Genomic DNA, 17,752 nt, shown 5'->3' on the forward strand with positions numbered 1-17,752 from the left:
TTGGAGCACAGGTCTATATTGGAAGTGTGTATACACACACACAAGCATGATCTACTTCAGAGGGCTCCAAAGATCTCTTTGGGTTACATCATTTCCAAGACATATCACTTTATTTTTTTTAAGTCTTTATGAAAAAGACTTCAAGGTTAATTTTTCTCTTATGGAATTTTGGGGAATGAGATACATTCTGGCTTTCTGCAGAGAATCTCAAGAGATCCTCAATCCAAATTTTCACTGGACTACCCCAAATATTCCAGCTGATATTTGTCTGAGATAAAAGCAGGAGAAACATGCACACCAGAAGTGAAAATTGAGAACAAAACTCTACCATACTGCCATGTTTTCAGAATCTGCCATTTTAGTTTAAGAAGCAAAAGAACAAAACAGCAAAGTCAGGTTGTGTGACTGTATAATATAACTCATGCATATAATTAGATATAAGATACATTTACATAGTAGTTAATTATGATGATGAAAACATTCATAGCATAATTACTCAAATCAAGAAATAATACATACTCAACACTACAGAAAACCCCAAGATATATTTTCAACCACAATTACTATACTGACATAGATTCAATCATTCTTTTTTATTTTTAATTTTTGCTTTTTTAAAAAAATTTGCAAATATTCCTTAATTTCACAGTTTGCCTCTGCAGGTTTAGATTTCTTTATATTTATCTTCTTTGGGATTCACTGGTACTTTTGAATCTATAGATCCATAACTTTAATTATTACTGGCAAATTTTCAGCCATTATCACCTCAAATATTCCCTCTGTCCCTTCACTTGTTCCATAGTACTGATTAGATATTTACTGAATCACTTTTGAGTCTTACACTCATTTTGATGTTTTCTATTTTTTAGGCTGTCTCTTAGATATTCCAGAAAATTTCTTCCACTTATTTTCCAATTAACTAATTCACTCTTTATCTGTGTTAGTTACTGTAAAGCTATTAATTGAATTCTTAATTTTAGTTATCATATTTATTGTTGTTAGAAAATTTCGATTTTTTCCCAAATCTACTGATGCCAACTTTTATATCTTCCAACCAAAATTTTAAACTTCATTTCTGTGCTGGAATTTGGTTGATTGCAGTAGATATGGGATAATTATAATGTCAACTTAAAATGTGTGTGAACCTTGATAAGCATTTTCATTCCTTTTTCCCCTAGAAGCTGCCTAAACTTTAGCAGGGTTCACAGTTGTTTTTCTAATCAGTAAATGTGCTCTGGGCAAAAGTGTCCTGGAGTTCCAGGTTTACAGTTTTGAATTCTTGCCTTCTCTCAGATTTTGCTGTGGTAATTGTTGTCTCACCTTCTTGTTAGTTCTAGAAGACATTTTTATTTTATTCAGTAGTAAGATTGTTTGAGAGACCATGATTACTAAAAATGAAATGTTTTCTTACTTTGTATGCTTTTTTTCTAACTCTATTTTTAGGCTATATTTCTAGAAGCAATCCCAGTAGATTAATTTTTAAATCTGAATCCTGAGACATTGGTATTTTGATCACAATTATAAGATCCAACTATAAAACATATATTAAAAATACAACAGTCAAAAGGATGTTAATTATATTAAAATATGTTAAAATATTAATGATTGTCAATATAAACATAAATATTTTTATATTATAGAAATATCTAATTAGCACTACAAGATGGATTATCTAACTTAACATTGCCTGTGGGGCCTTTATGTTTTTCGTACAATGTAGTATTTAGGCATAATGTAGATCAGACTGTTAGATACAGGTAGAACATAGAGTTGCTTTAATTGTCATTGACTTATTATTCAGGGTCCTTCAGTTGTCCAAGCTGCTGTTGAGGACCTTCACAAAATTTGTATATTTTTTTCTCAAAGAGAATTCTCAAAATTTTGTAAATCTCAATTCCCAAAAAAATCTAGAGCCATCTTTTATATATTCAAATTATGTACGGAAACAAACATGTAAGTTTAATTATTCAACATTTAAGGCATGTAAATATGGACTATGTTACTATTTATATTTCTCATTATTTTGTTGTCATGTATAAAGATAGATATTATGATTGTAAGTATACTTCTATCACTATGGGAGTATTTGACTGGGGAGGCTCTGATAGTGCATCAAGTGTATAAAAATTAAGAGAAAAAAGGTGGGTAAAGCAGTGTTTCTTTTTATATCTGCTTTCAACTAACGTTCATAACTGTATTTCTGAAACTATAATATATTTATGTTATATAGTTGAATATCAGTGTGTGTGTGGGGGGGGGATGTGGGTGTGTGTGTGTGGGGGGGTGTGGGTGTGTGTGAAAACATTAGTTTGGACACCTGTCTCTTTCACCTGTTCTTAGAAAGGGATTCTTTCACTATCCAGCCTTATAGGGTCTCGAAACATCCTCTGCTCTATTCTTCTTTCCCACATACCCGTCTGAACTGTATCTTATCATCCACTTCTCTTTCCTTGAACCATAGAAAGGCCCTGGGATTTTGTGGATTATATCTATAAAGCCAAAAGGATTTATAAAAATATATATTTGAATGTATCTAAAATATTAAATTTTAAGGTGACTATAATAATATTTAATTCAGAATTTATTCAGAAGCAAAAGTAATGTCATAACGTGTATTAGAACATCAGTTTTTTGGAAATACGTCCATTAAATATTTAGATATCAACAGGACCAAATTATTTTCAATGTTGCCAAGATTATTAAATTAAATGACCTAATAAGAATATAACATACCTGAGTCTCATTTGCTTTGCATTTCTTAATATTAGTCAACACAATTGAATATAGTAAGAGAAGTTATGTAGGATGAAACCTATATTTAAAAAGTGAATATTAAAATACTTCCATATCTTAAATTTGAATTCATTATTCAATTCAATGAGTTTTATTAATTTCTTAAGATACAACTGCTTGTAAGTCATAAGAAGTTGCTTTAATTCTAATTGTGCCACTTGGAATAGATTTTTCCAGTTATTATTGAAATGATAGTAAATTAAAATACAATCACAAAAAATTTATCGTCTTTATTTGAGCCATTTTATTTATTTATTTATTTATTTATTTATTTATTTATTTATTTTTGAGACAGAGTTTTGCTCTTGTCACCCAGGCTGGAGTGCAGTAGCACGATCTTGGCTCACTGCAACCTCCGCCTCCCTAGTTCAATGAATTCTCCTGCCTCAGCCTCCTGAGTAGCTGGGATTACAGGTGCCTGGTGCCATGCCTGGCTAGTTTTTCTATTTTTTAGTAGAGACAGGGTTTCACCATGTTGGCCAGGCTGGTCTCGATCTCCTGATCTCAGGTGATCTGCCCACCTCAGCCTCCCAAAGTGCTGGGATTACAGGCATGAGCTACCGTGCCCAGACTATTTGAGCCATTTTAAATATAATTTATATGCCAAATTAATATGCAATCTCAAATTTAAAGATAATTGCATCACAATCTGCAATTTGTGAAAGAAAATGAAAGAAGTTAATGATAATTTGGAAAACCGCTGAGAAGGAATTAACCTAACCACAGCAAATATAAGATAATATTTTCATGACCCTTCTTGTAGACATTTGAAATCTAGACAGGTCAAGGTCATTAACCTTATAAATTCTAAATACATTATCTAAATTATTTGTTAGCAAATGGAAATTTGTTCAAACAAGAAGATTAGAACATATGCACTTCAGATACACTTAAATAGATTCAGTTTTGTAAGTTTAAAAAATAATTCATAGTTTAATATTAACTGTATGTATTTTAAAACTAGAAATTTTATTTAGGAATCTAGTGATACCTTGTGCCTTGTAAATATAAGGGTACAATAATATATTCAAAGTTCTAGAAATCATAGAATCAGAAAAGTTGCAAATGAAAAATAATTTGTTTTCAATGATCATAATTGTATAAATTACACAATTAACAGTGCTAATCACCTTATTCATTATCTATGTCTTCATTGAAGCTTATAATGAATGTCCAGAAACATTGCACATCAATATTATTTGGGAGTATGGGAAAATAGTTGGCATATTACTGATCATTTTGCTTCAGAAAAGCAGCAAGTTGGAAAGACATCGATGCCAATAGATATATCCAATAATAAGTAACTTCTGTTATTTTTCTTTCCTCTGGTCTTAGGCCTCAATCAAAGATTTGACTCAAAAATTTACATGGCAGCTGGGCATGGTGGCTCACGCCTGTAATCCTAGCATTTTGGGAGGCCGAGACGGGTGGATCACCTGAGGTTAGGAGTTTGAGACCAGCCTAGCCAACATGGCGAAACCCATCTCTACTAAAAATAGAAAAATCAGCAGGGCATGGTGGCATGTGCCTGTAATCCCAGTACTTGTCAGGCTGAGGCAAAAGAATCGTTTGAACCCGGGAGGCAGAGGTTGCAGTGAGCCAAGATGGTACCACTGCACTCCAGCCTGGGTAATAGAGTGAGACTGTCTCCAAAAAAAAAAATAAAAATAAAATAATAAAATAAAATAATTTACATGGCAACTTTGATCCAATATGTAATTTATCCAGAATTTAGTTGTGGGTCCAGTGAATTTTCAAATAGTAAGCTGACTGTATGTATCCTTAATTTAAATAACATGAGACATTGGGATAGATATAGATGGGTTTTTCAAATATAGGAAATAAATGATAATAGCAAAGAGTTACAGAACATACACTATAAAACAGGCACTCTTTTAGGAGTCTACCCATATTAACACATAATACAAATTGTTACTCGAAACGCTTTGATACAAAAAAGGGTATGGTAAACTATGTAATACCCCATAATAAGGGGTTGTTTACTTATGCATAAGTATAAGAACTTTTTACATCCATAAAAATCGATAGCATTATTAAGCATCAATTATGTGCAAAAAATTGCACATGTAACTCTATACAAAATAAACTCTCTAGGGAACCTTTGATTTCAGTTGTGGAGATTAAAAATATCATGTATATTAAAACAGTATGACTCAGTGAATACAATATTCCAGGTAAATGTTAAAAATGATATTTCAGATATTTCAGGCTTAATCTCCAAACATCGTCTTTGCCTAGAATGTAATCAAGCTATATAGTGGCACTGTTAGTTCAGAAGCACGTGCAGAATTCTAGATGATCCAATTCAGTTGAAAACACTGATTATCTGATACCTAACAAGAAATACATGTCCCGAGTAAATAAATAGGTCGTAATTCATATGCATTATGATCTAATTCTGGAGATAAATTAATACAGAGAAACAACTGGAAAATGTAATTAAAAGCTAAGAATTTAGAGTAAGAAGAGATTCCTGGGTTCAGAGCAGGGAGAATAATGTTAGGGTGAATGAACACAGCTCCTCTAAACAGGGAAAATGTGAGAAGACCCCCTGGGAAAGCTGAGTGGCTTGGTAAATATCAAAAGAAGCACTTGGCAGGACATACTGTGTTCCATGAGGATATGAGTGGTGGTTGCATATTTTTTGTTTGGTTTACAAATTTTTTTAAATTTTTACATTGTTAATTTGTTATGCGTGTATAATAGTTGTACATATTTATGGAGTACATGTGATATATTGATGTAGGCTTACAACGTGTAATGATCAAATCTGAGTAAATGGGATGTCCATCACCTCAAACATTTATTGTCTGTGTTGGGAACACTCCAACTCTACTCTTCTAGTTATTTTAAGATGTACAATAAATTATTAACTGTAGCTGCACTATCATGCTACTGACTACTGGGTATTAATCCATTGATCTAACTGTATTTTGGTACTCATCCACCAATCTCTTTTTATCTCCACCTCCCTGCTACCCTTCCCAGATGCATATTTTTAGCTAGCAATGCATTCCATGAAAAAATAAAGAAAACAAGAGTTATAGGAATTTTTTTTTTAAAAACACAACATACAATTTTATTTGCTCTGACTCTTAAAATGCTGCATTGATGTCTGGTTGATTTACTGTATATTTTATTAAATAATTATAATATATTCTCCATATTAGATTTATAGCTAGCATAATCTTCAAACAGAAAAGGGCAACATTTATTACCTCAGTCAGAGTTACCCAGCCTACCAAAACTTAGGATGAAGAAAGAATTTCAATCATTTTTTTCCATTTAATTTTTATTGGGCATAAAAATAATCAAAACTCCTTGAAAGATTGTTAATTTTATCCTCTAAAAACGTGGTCCTTCCTTTATATGTGGTAAATGGTAACTCAAATCTCTGAATGTTTTGGTTGTGAGAATATAACAGATAAGAGACTTAAAAATTTTATTGGAACTCTCTCGCCCCTCCCCATTTATTAAAATGTAAGAAAATAGAAGATTGGAAAAATACCTACTACATCATAGCAAAACAGGGTGACTATAGTCAATAATAACTCTACATTTTCACATAACTTAAACAGTGTAATTGGATTGTCTGCAAGTCAATGAATAAATGCTTGGGGGGATGGATACCCCATTCTTCATGTTGTGCTTATTTCACATTACATATCTGTATCAAAACATCTCATGTACCCCATAAACATATACACCTACTATGTAACAAAAAATAAAAATAAAAATTAAAAAAACTACAATCAGAAAAAAAAGCAAGTTTCAATATAGCAAACGTACTCATGAGTGAGCTCATATAAATAAGGGAAATTCCACTGAGCCAGAAATAAAGGGAACACTAAACCTAAGGCATAAGTTCTGTCATAGATGGATGTGATTTATAATGTTGGTTATGCAGAAGCCATGAGTTTAATGCACATATAGAGACAGAATATGAGGGTTCAGGGCAGTGCAGGGCTGTTCTGGAGGTGAGACCCATGCACAAAAGCCAGACACTTGAAAAGCTCTATCATTAGTAAAATGGCAAACTAAAAAAAGTGAAATAAAAATTTCCGACTGTCAAAAGGGGAAAGCAAAGAAGACTTACTATTTTGTCTTGTTCTCTGTTATGGGTTAAATTGTGTCCCCCAAATCTCATATGTTGAAGTCCTAACAGATAGTATCTCAGAAAGTAACTTTAATTAAAAACAAGATTTTTACAGTTAATAAAGTTAAAATTAGATTGATAGTGTGGATCCCAATCTAATATGACTAGTGTCTTCTAAGAAGAAGAAATTTGTGTCAGAGGCATTAGAACCAGAGAGACTCCATCTTGAGTGAGGGCTAGGAAAATGAGGCTGGGTCTTGCTGAGCTGCATTCCCAGAAAGTTAGGTTATTCCTAGCTTTTGCATATTTACAGTTAAGGGAACAGATTGATAATGTTTTCTCAATAGACCTAGACTTGGGAGTGTCCAGATATCCTGATATCTTGAGAACAGAAGCATTCCTAATTTTGCTTTAAAGAGAATAATATTGATTCTTGCAAAATATAGTAATTAAGAAAATCCTTTATTACAGACCACTGCAGCAGAACACATTTCCCTATGATCTTTTTTTTATCCTATATATAAGCAAGTTTTGTACCTAGGGCGGACGCGTTCCTCTTTTTACTTTCGGGAACACCCTACTCTGTCTCTGAAGTAGCTATACTTTCACCACATTACTTTCTTAATAAACCTGCTTTTGGTTTGCACTGTAGACTCGCCCTGAATTATTTCCTGTGCAAAATCCAAGAACTCTTCCTTGGGGTCTGGATCAGGACCCCTTTCCTGTAACATTTGGACACTTGTATATATGGGGAAAATGCTATGGGAACATGAAGACAGCCATTTATAAGCCAAGAGAGAGAACTGGAATAAATCTTCCCCTTAAACTCTTAGAAGAAACCAATCCTGCCAATACCTTGATTTCAACTTTAGCCCTCAGGCTTGTGAGAAAATACATTTTTCTCATTTAAACCACTCAGCTTGTGGTACTTTGTTACGGCAGTCCTAACAAAATTATACACCCTCCAAGAGGAAAACACTCATCCTTTGAGGATTTTTAATCATGGGCCTGCACCATGTGCAAATTTGACATTTAAGTTTACACTGCCCTTGTGATCTTGAAATCTATTATGTAAAATATTAGAATAAGATATGAATACAGTATTTTGATGCTTCTTGAATGAGATAGGATCTTACAACAGTCTCACCATAGTTTATAGCATTCCACAGATGAAGTCCTAACAACTATGAACTCACAATCCAAAAATGCAAACCCTAGTAGGAACAATCCTTCATGAGCAAAAGACATGAGCAAAAGAAGCCACAAGCAGGGCTGGGCGAGGTGGCTCATGCCTGTAATCCCAGCACTTTGGGAGGCCGAGGTGGGCGGATCACGAGGTCAGGAGATCGAGACCATCCTGGCTAACTTGGTGAAACCCTGTCTCTACTAAAAATACAAAAAATTAGCCGGGCGTGGTGGTGGGCGCCTGTAGTCCCAGCTACTTGGGAGGCTGAGGCTGGAGAATGGTGTGAACCTGGGAGGCGGAGGTTGCAGTGAGGCAAGATCATGCCACTGCACTCCAGCCTGGGTGACAGACAGAGCAAGACTCCATCTCAAAAAAAAGATAGAAACCACAAGCAGAAAAATTAAATTCCTAAGGAATTAATGCATCAATATAAAAATAAGTTTAAAATGATTCAATGAATAAACACAGAGAGTTAAAATGTAATAAATATACATGATATCCGAAGTCATTTTTGAGAATAAAACAAATTTTCTATCAATAAGAAAACAAGAGGAACAGATTAAATTTTGTTAAACTTCATGTTACATATATTCAAATAATGAAGAGTAAACTTCATTACAATCTGTATTAGGTTTGACTAATGGATTCCCAGATATGACTTCTATTTCTTTAAAAAAAAATCTGAACTATACAATAAGTTGTTTTCTCCAGTCATACTCAACTGGCAATGCAAAGAAGCATAAAGATGCCTGCAATAGATTTTTATTCAAAAATGGGAAGAATACAAAGCAGGTGGCCATCACTAGTTCCAAAGGAGTGCTGAAATTCCATGTGTTAAAAAATGACTAGTGCCCTACTTCTGAGGAGAAAAATTCTCCTTGATTATTTCCTGCTACTGAGTTTGGAAGTAGAAATCCAACATAAGAGTGAAGATAAGAACAAAAGTCAATTAAATACAGAAGAATTTCAATAGAGAAAATATGCAGACCTTTATCTGGAGTTGAGTGGCTTTTTTAGCTTGCTTTAGGTCTCTACAAATGAGGGGGTATAAAGGCCTCTTTGAGATTTCATGTATCTTGCTCCCTTTTGTTCCATGTTGGTGGCTCTTTTGGTTTACAAGTATATGTGTGTATCAGAACTTCTGGTTTTGAAAAGATGGAACAGATATATTTTTCCCTTTTTCTCCAACTAAGTACAATGAAAGTTCCTAGACATTACGTAGAAAACAAACAGAATTCTGATGGGTAGAGAGAAGGCTACCTGGGTAGAGACCTTGGGACTCCAGGAATGACAGTGAGATGAGTTCCCAAATTTTCTTTTAATTTCATATATTCTGAATTTGGAGCTGAAGAACTTGATAACTTTGAAATGTCAGAAGGTTCAGACTCAAAAAGTCCCCAAAAGCCTACTCCTTGTAGCCAAATAACCCCTTCCCTGCTCCAACCTAGCAGTAACAAGTATTCCTTCCCCTCAGCGTCAAAGAGGCAAAGTGGGGAACCTGGGCTTCTCCCTATACTTGGCAGGAGCAATGTGGCAGCCCACCAAACCCATCTCAAAATGTTCAGATTTCAATTGCAAATCACTTATCACAACAGAAACCAGAAAATCAGAATTGAAATGTGATTAGAGGTGACTTAGCAAGACAGCACACTTCTAGAAAATAAACCATCATAGTTAATCAATCCTCCAAAGACAAAACTGTGGCCCCATTCCTCCTCGCTTAAGCAAGGGCCAAGAGGCCCACAATTTTACCTCTTGCCAGACTGTAACAAGTTGCAAGAAAAACCCATGCCTGGGTGGTCTTCAGAAAAGGCCAAATAGGGAGCCCAGACATTCACCGTCATCCTCCCCATTCCCTGCAGTGTCACAGAGCATGTGAGGATCCAGGACTTTCACCTCCACCAAGCAGTACTGAGAGTAATGAGGCTTCCCTTACCCATCCTGCCTGGGTGGTGTCAGAGGAGGCAGAATGGATGTTTGAAACTTTCACCGACCCCAACAGCAAGACATCCCCGCTGTGGTGTCAGAAGAGGCCACATCAGGAGGAGTAGGTAGACATGCCATGCCTCCTCCTGCCACTCAGGTATGTGTGAAGATCTAGAAAGAAGCTATAACCCCCTTCCCTGCTCCAACCTAGCAGTGACAAGTATTCCTTTCCCTCAGTGTCAAAGAGGCAAAGTGGGGAACCTGGGCTTCTCCCTTTACTTGGCAGGAGCAAAGTGGCAGCCCACCAAACCCATCTCAAAATGTTCAGATTTCAATCTCAAATCACTTATCACAGCAGAAACCAGAAAACCACAATTTAAATGAAAATGGACAACTGTTGCACACCAGCTTGGAGTGAACAGAGATGTTAGGATTATCTGGAAGATTTCAAAGCAGCTATCATGAAAATCTTTCAATGAGTAATTAAAAAAAAAACCTTGAAGCCAGTTAAAAAATACCAAAGCTCAACAAAGAAATAGAAGAGACATAAAGAATAACCAAGTGAAAATATTAGTACAAAATAAAACCTAAATAGAGGCTTCTCTTTCAGTTAGGGTTTCTCAAGTAACCATCAAGTTCATCAAAGTCAATACCCAACACTCATTCTCTCCTCCACTTTTTCTAATCTGTCAGATTAATTCCTCTCCTTCACTGTACTTAATATATTTTTGTATTTTAATTAGGAGTTTAAAAATATATATTTTAAAACATAAACTTCTAGTGAAGTGTAACATTGATAGAAAAAATACCTAAATCTTGTAGTTTGATAAATTATAACAAAAAGAACATATCTATGTAAACAACCAAACAAGTATTGAAATTCAACATTACCAGACCCTAAGCATGATCACTTCTCTCCTCCCCCCCAAATAACCAATATTCTGACTCGTCTCAAAATTCATTAAATTTGTATGCTTTCTAAATAGACATATTGAGAGGTAAGGCATTATTCTTTTAATATGAACAAAATCTGGCTGGGCGCGGTGGCTCACACCTGTAATCAGAGCGCTTTGGGAGGCCGAGGCCAGCGGATTACCTGAGATCAGGAGTTTGAGACCAGCCTGGCCAACATGGGAAAACCCCGTCTCTACTAAAAAAAATACAAAAATTAACCGGTCGTGGAAGCACATGCTTGTAATCTCAGCTACTTGGGAGGCTGAGGCGGGACAATCACTTGAACCCAGGAGGTGGAGGTTGCAGTGAGCAGAGATCACGCCACTGCCCTCCAGCCTGGGCAATAGAGCAAGACTTTGTCTCTAAATATATTTAAAATTTATATGTATGTGTGTGTGTGTGTGTGTGTGTGTGTGTGTGTGTAAATCAAAAGAAATATTTGTGGGATCAGTGTTATAGAACCGGGCAGTAGTTCATAATTCGTAATGCTGAATATTATTTTATTCTATATCACAAATTCATTTTTTTCTTTAATTGTTGATGGAAATTTTATGGATACCAATTTTCAGCAATTAAGGGTAATGTTGCCATCATAACATAAAATTAAATATTTTAGAGTGCATACATTTTGAGGCACATAACAAGAAAAGGAATCTCTGTCTTAAATTGTGTTTATATTCAACTTTGATAGACACTGGTAAAAATTTTTCAAACTATTTGTGCCAATTACCATATGCAAGAGCAGCGTCTTTGCAGGGCCAAACGATGAGATATGTTTGCTCTTGTTAGTCTTTAAATTTAGCGATTCACTTTGGTGTGTATAGGCATCCCTTGCTTTATTGTTCTTCACATGATTGTGCCTCCCAGATACAGCACATTTTACAGATTGGAGGTTTGTGGCAACGCTGCATTGGGCGAGTCTATCAGCACCATTTTCCCAAAAACATGCGCTCCCTCTGTGCCTGTATGTCCCATTTTGGTAATGTTCTCAATATTTCAAATTTTTAAATTATTAGTATATCTGTTCTGGTGATCTGTAATCAGTGATCTTTGATGTTACTATTGTAGCTCTTTGGGGGCACTATGAACCGCTTCCAAATAAGATGGCAAACTTAATTGACAAATGTGTGTGTTCCGACTGCTTCACTCATCGGTCATTCCTCCTATCTCTCTTCCTCTCCTAGAACCTCTCTTTTCCCTCAGACACAACAATATTGCAATTAGGCCCATTCATAACCATACTGTGACCACGAAGTATTCAAGTGAAAAGAAGAATCACATGTCTCTCACTTTAAATCAAATTTAGAAATGATGAAGCTTAGTGAGGAAGGCAGGTCAAAAGCCACGGTAGGCTGAAACCTGGGCCTCTTGTGCCAAAGAGTTAGCTAAGATGTGAATGCAAAAGTAAAGTTATTAAAGGAAATTAAAATGCTACTCCAGTGAAAGCATGAATGAAAAGAAAGAGCCTTATTGCTGATATGGAGCAAGTTTAAGCAGTCTGGATAACAGATGAAACCAGCAACAGCATTCCCTTAAACCAAAGTCTAATTCAGTGTAAGGCCCTAGCTCTCTTCAATTCTATCAAGGGTAAGAGAGGCGAGAAGGCTGCAGAAGAAAAGTCTGAAGCAATTACAGGTTGGTTAATGAGGTTTAAATACAGAAGCCATCTCTATAACATAAAAGTTCAAGGTAAAGCAGCAAGTGCTGATGGAGAAACTGCAGCAAGTCATCCAGAAGATCAGGCTAAGATCAGTGTTGAAGGTGGCTGCACTAAACAACAGATTTTCAATGTAGAGGAAACAGTCTTATATTTGAAAAAGCTGCTGTCTAGGACTTTCATAGCTAGAGGGAAAAAGTCAATTCTTGTCTTCAAAGCTTCAAAGACAGGCCTACTGACTTGTTAGGGATTGATGCAGCTGGTGACTTTTACTTGAAGCCAATGCTCATTTACCTTTGATAAAATCCTAGGATCTTTAAGAATTATGTCAAATCTACTCTGCCTATATCCTATAAATGGAATAACAGAGCCTTGATGAAAGCACGTCTGTTTATGAAATGATTTACTGAATATTTTAAGACCACTGATGAGCTCTACCGCCCAGAAAAAAAAAAGTATTCCTCCCAAAATATTACTGCTCATTGATAATGAATCTGGCCACCCAAGAGCTCTGATGGAGATGTGTAAGGAGATTAATGTTGTTTTCATCACTGCTAACACGACATGAATTCTGCAGACTGTGAATCAAGGAGTCATTTCGACTCTCAAGTCTTAATATTTTAAGAAATACATTTTGTAAGGTGATAACACAATAGGTAGTGATTAGTCTGGTGGATCTGGCCAAAGTAACTTGAAGCCCTTCTGGAAGAAATTCACCATTCTAGATGCCATTAGGAACATTTGTGATTCATGGGAGGATGTCAAAATATTGACATTAACAGGAGTTTCGAAAAAGTTGAGTCCAACCCCTACAGTTGAGTTTGAGTTTCTTCAAGACTTCGGTGGAGAAAGTAGCTGCAGATGTGGTAGAAATAGCAAGAGAATTAGTATTAGAAGTCAAACCTGAAGATATGACTGAATTGCTGCAACTTCATTATAAAATTTTAACAGATGAGGAGTTGCTTTTATGGATAAACAAATGAAGTGCTTCTTTGAGATGAAACCTACTCTTGGTGAAGATGCTGTGAACGTTGTTGAGATGATAACAAAGGATTTAGAATGTCACATAAACTTAGTTGATAAAACAGTGTCGGAGTTTGAAAAGATTGACCCAAATTTTGAATGAAATTCTACTATGGGTAAAATGCTCTCCAACAATACCACATGCTACCAAGAAATCATGCATGAAAGGAAGAGTGAATTGATGTAGCAAAATTCATTGTTGTCAATTTTATAAAATTATTGTTAATTCTAATAAATTGCCACAGCAACCTCAACCTATAGCAAATATCACCCTGAAAACTCAGCAGCCATTAGCATCCAGGAAAAACTTTCCAGAAGCAAACTATATTAATACTTGATGGAGGTTCAGATGATCATTAGCATTTATTAGCAATAAATTATTTTTAAATTAAGGCATGCACTTTTTTTAGACATAATGCTATGGCATACTTAATAGACTCTAGAGTACAGTGTAAACATAATTTTATATGTACTAGGAAATCAAAAAAGTTGTGTGACCTGCTTTATTGTGATATTTTCTTTATGGTGGTGGTCTTGAACTGAACCTTCAATATCTCCAAGGTGTTCCTGTAGTAATATTTCCTTGTGGTTGAATTTGCACTTCGTTGAAGACATACAAAGTTGAGCATACATTCATATATTTTTCTGATTTTGTTCTAGTTTGAAGTGCTATATTTCCTCGATAATTTTTAAAGTAAATTATACCATTTGTAACTGATTTATAGAAGTTCTTCATATTTTATGGATAGAAGCCCGGTATCATGTATATAATTTTCTTTTTTCATTTGTTAATATCACTTTTTTGATGAATGAATGTTATTAATATCAAAATAGTCCAATTTATTATTCTTTTTATTATTGCTAAAGTATTTCAGGCCCTATTTTTGAATTATTTCTGTGCTCTAGGTTCATGAAGATATTGTACTGTTTTACCTTTCTGTTTTATAATGATACCTTACACTCTTAAATCATCTTAAAATGCACCTACAATTGATGTTTATGCATGTTATAAAATAGGGATACATTTTTTAAAATTTTCCATTTGGAAGTGTAACTTGACCATCACTTCCCCTTTCTTACAGAACTAAGTCTGAATTAAACGCTTTGCTCCTCTGCCTTCTGCTGTGAGGGAGCATCTCAGATAGGAGCTGCTTTTCAGCATAGCCCAAAAGCTCCACGGTTCTGTCCTAAAGACGATTTAAAACAATTGACAGCGGCCAACTCACAGTTGTCAACATGTTACAGCCACAAATAATGTGGTATAAAAGCCATTGTATTAGGGTTCTCCAGAGAAACAAAACCAATTGTGTGTGTGTGTGTGTGTGTTTTATTTATTGTAAGGAATTAGCTCACGCATCTTGTAGTCAGGGAAACTGAGAAGTCTCACAATCAGCTACCTGAAAGCTGGAGACCAAGGAATGCTGATGGTTTAGTTCTAATAAGTGAAAGGCATATAATGTAAGACACAGTCAAGGACAGGGAAGACTGATATTCTGGTTTAAGCAGCCAGGTAGGGAGAGCAAATTCTTTCATCTTTTGCTCTTTTGTTTTATTTAGGCTTGCAGTGGATTGGAGGATGCCCACTCAGATTGGGGCGGACAATCTATTTTGTGAATTCTGTAGATACAAATGGTAACCTCATCAGCAAATACCCTCACAGACGCACCCAGAAATAGTGTATAGTCACCCATGTTTAATGTTTAATGTGGGTCCCAGCCAAGCTGACATATGAAATTGACCATCAGATCCATTAAACACTTTAGGTTGTTAAGCCTTAGTAAAAACCGCCTAATATTTAATTTGGGGTCTGTAGGTGTGGTACTGTTGAGACAAAAATGTATGTCCTTGACTTCATGGCTGGCTGTCCAGCACCATGGAAGCTGGAAATACGGTAAAATATATTTGCAGTAGTGAGGCATCTGATGAAAGTCATTCTAATAGTCTTGTAGGAAAAAATTTTACAAAAAGTTTTGTATTTTTAAAAAAGTGTTTAGTAGTATTGCTTGATTTGTAACGATTTCAGGTCTATGCATTTTCTTGTAAGACAGTTTTACTTGCATCCTATATTTAATATATAAATATACAGTTAAAAGAAAAACTTCAGCTGAATTAAATTTAAAGGATTTTAATGGAGCAATGAAAGATTTACGAATAGGGCAGCCCCCAGAATCACAGAAGATTCAGACACTCCACCACAGTCACCTGGTGGAAGAAGATTTATAGACAAAGGAAAGGGAAGGGATGTACAGAAATGGAAACTGAGGTACAGAAACAACTGTATTGGGTATAGCTTGGCATTTGCCTTACTTGAACACAATTTGAACAGTCAGCAGTGTGTGAGTGGTTGAAGTATGGCTGCTGAGATTGGCCAAGACTCATCTGTTGTTACAGGCACATGCTCCTAAGTTAGGTTTTCAGTCTTGTCTACCTATTAGGTTAGGTTGCAGTTCATCCACAAGGACTCAAATACGGAAGTACAGAGTCCTTCTCAGGCCATATTTCATTCACTTTAACAATATATACAGTCATGCATCACTTGGTGATGGGGGTCAGTTCTAAGAAATGTGCTGTTAGGCAATTTTGCCCTTTCATGAACATCATTGAGTGTACTTACACAAACCTTGGTGGCATAGCCTAATACACACCTGACTGTAGGGTTTAGTTTATTGCTCCTTGGCTACAAACCTATACAGCATGTGACTGTACTGAATACTGCAGGCAATTGCAAATAATAGTATTTGTGAATCTAAACATGTCTAAACCTAGAAAAGGTACAGTAAAAACAGGATATAAAAGATAAAAAATGGCACATATGTGTAGGGCATTTACCTTGAAAAGGTTTTCCAGGACTGGAGGTTGTTCTAGGTGAATCAAGGAGTGAGTAGGGAGCGCATGTGAGGGCCTAAGATGCTACCTTGCATTACCATAGAATTTAGAACAACTAGTCTGTATTTAGGCTACACTCAATTAAAAAAATATATTTATCTTTCTTCAATTATAACTTAACCTTAGTTTACTGTAGTGTTTTTACCTTATAATTTTTTTTTTTTTTTTTTTGAGACGGAGTCTCGCTCTGTCGCCCAGGCTGGAGTGCAGTGGCGCCATCTCTGCTCACTGCAAGCTCTGCTACCAGGGTTCCTGCCATTCTCCTGCCTCAGCCTCCCAAGTAGCTGGGACTACCGGTGCCCACCACCGTGCCCGGCTAATTTTTTGTATTGTTTTAGTAGAGACGGGGTTTCACCATGTTAGCCAGGACGGTCTCGATCTCCTGACCTCGTGATCCGCCCCCCTCAGCCTCCCAAAGTGCTGGGATTACAGGCGTGAGCCACCGTGCCTGGCCAACTTTTAATTTTTAACTTTTTGACTCATTTTTTTTAACAATGCTTAGCTTAAAACACAAGCATATTGTTTAGTTGTGAAAAAATATTTTATTTACATTTTTATTATATGAGATTTTTTTCTATTAATTTTTTTCCTTTTAAACGTTTTTGTTAAAAACAAACATATACATTATCCTAGACCTACACAGTATCAGAATCATCAATTTCTCTGTCTTCCACCTCCACATCTTGTCCCAGTGGAAGGTCTTCAGGGACAATAACATTCATTGTCTTCTATGCTAACAATGCCTTCTGAAATACCTTCTGAAGGACCTGCCTGAGACTGATTTACAGTTAACTTTATATATATATGTATACTTATATGTGTATATAATTTATTTTATCTATATGGCAGTGGTCCAATGAGATTATAATGGAGTTGAAAAATTCCTATAACTTTGTGAACTCATAACCATTGTAACATTGTATTGCAATGCATTACTTATGTGTTTATAGTTATCTGGGTGTAAAAGGAAATATATATTAGCATTTAGATCATTTTTAGCATATACTTCATATTATTATATTAGCATATTTGAAGTGTATGCTAATATAATAATAAAAGCATAGTACAATAAATACATAAACCAGTAAGAGTTACTTATTATCAAGTATTACTCACTGTTCATAATGGTGTGCGCTATCCTTTTATACAACAGGCAGCTCAGGTTTCTTTACACCAGCATCACTACAAACACATGAGTAATGCATTGCAC

The 17,752-nt window shown here is 35.4% G+C and overlaps 1 long non-coding RNA gene across 3 annotated transcripts in view; it reads right to left on the minus strand.

Annotated features, from left to right (window-relative positions):
- The window catches only part of LOC129051626 (uncharacterized), a 91,695-nt gene extending 73,943 nt beyond the window's left edge, over positions 1 to 17,752 (minus strand). For all 3 annotated transcript variants that reach the window (XR_010137615.1, XR_010137617.1, XR_010137616.1), the window contains exon 1: positions 17,659 to 17,752. This is a non-coding gene — a long non-coding RNA (uncharacterized LOC129051626). The remainder of the gene's footprint in view (positions 1 to 17,658) is intronic.

Source organism: Pongo abelii, chromosome 17 (assembly GCF_028885655.2).
Source record: "Pongo abelii isolate AG06213 chromosome 17, NHGRI_mPonAbe1-v2.0_pri, whole genome shotgun sequence".
Lineage (NCBI taxonomy): Eukaryota > Metazoa > Chordata > Mammalia > Primates > Hominidae > Pongo > Pongo abelii.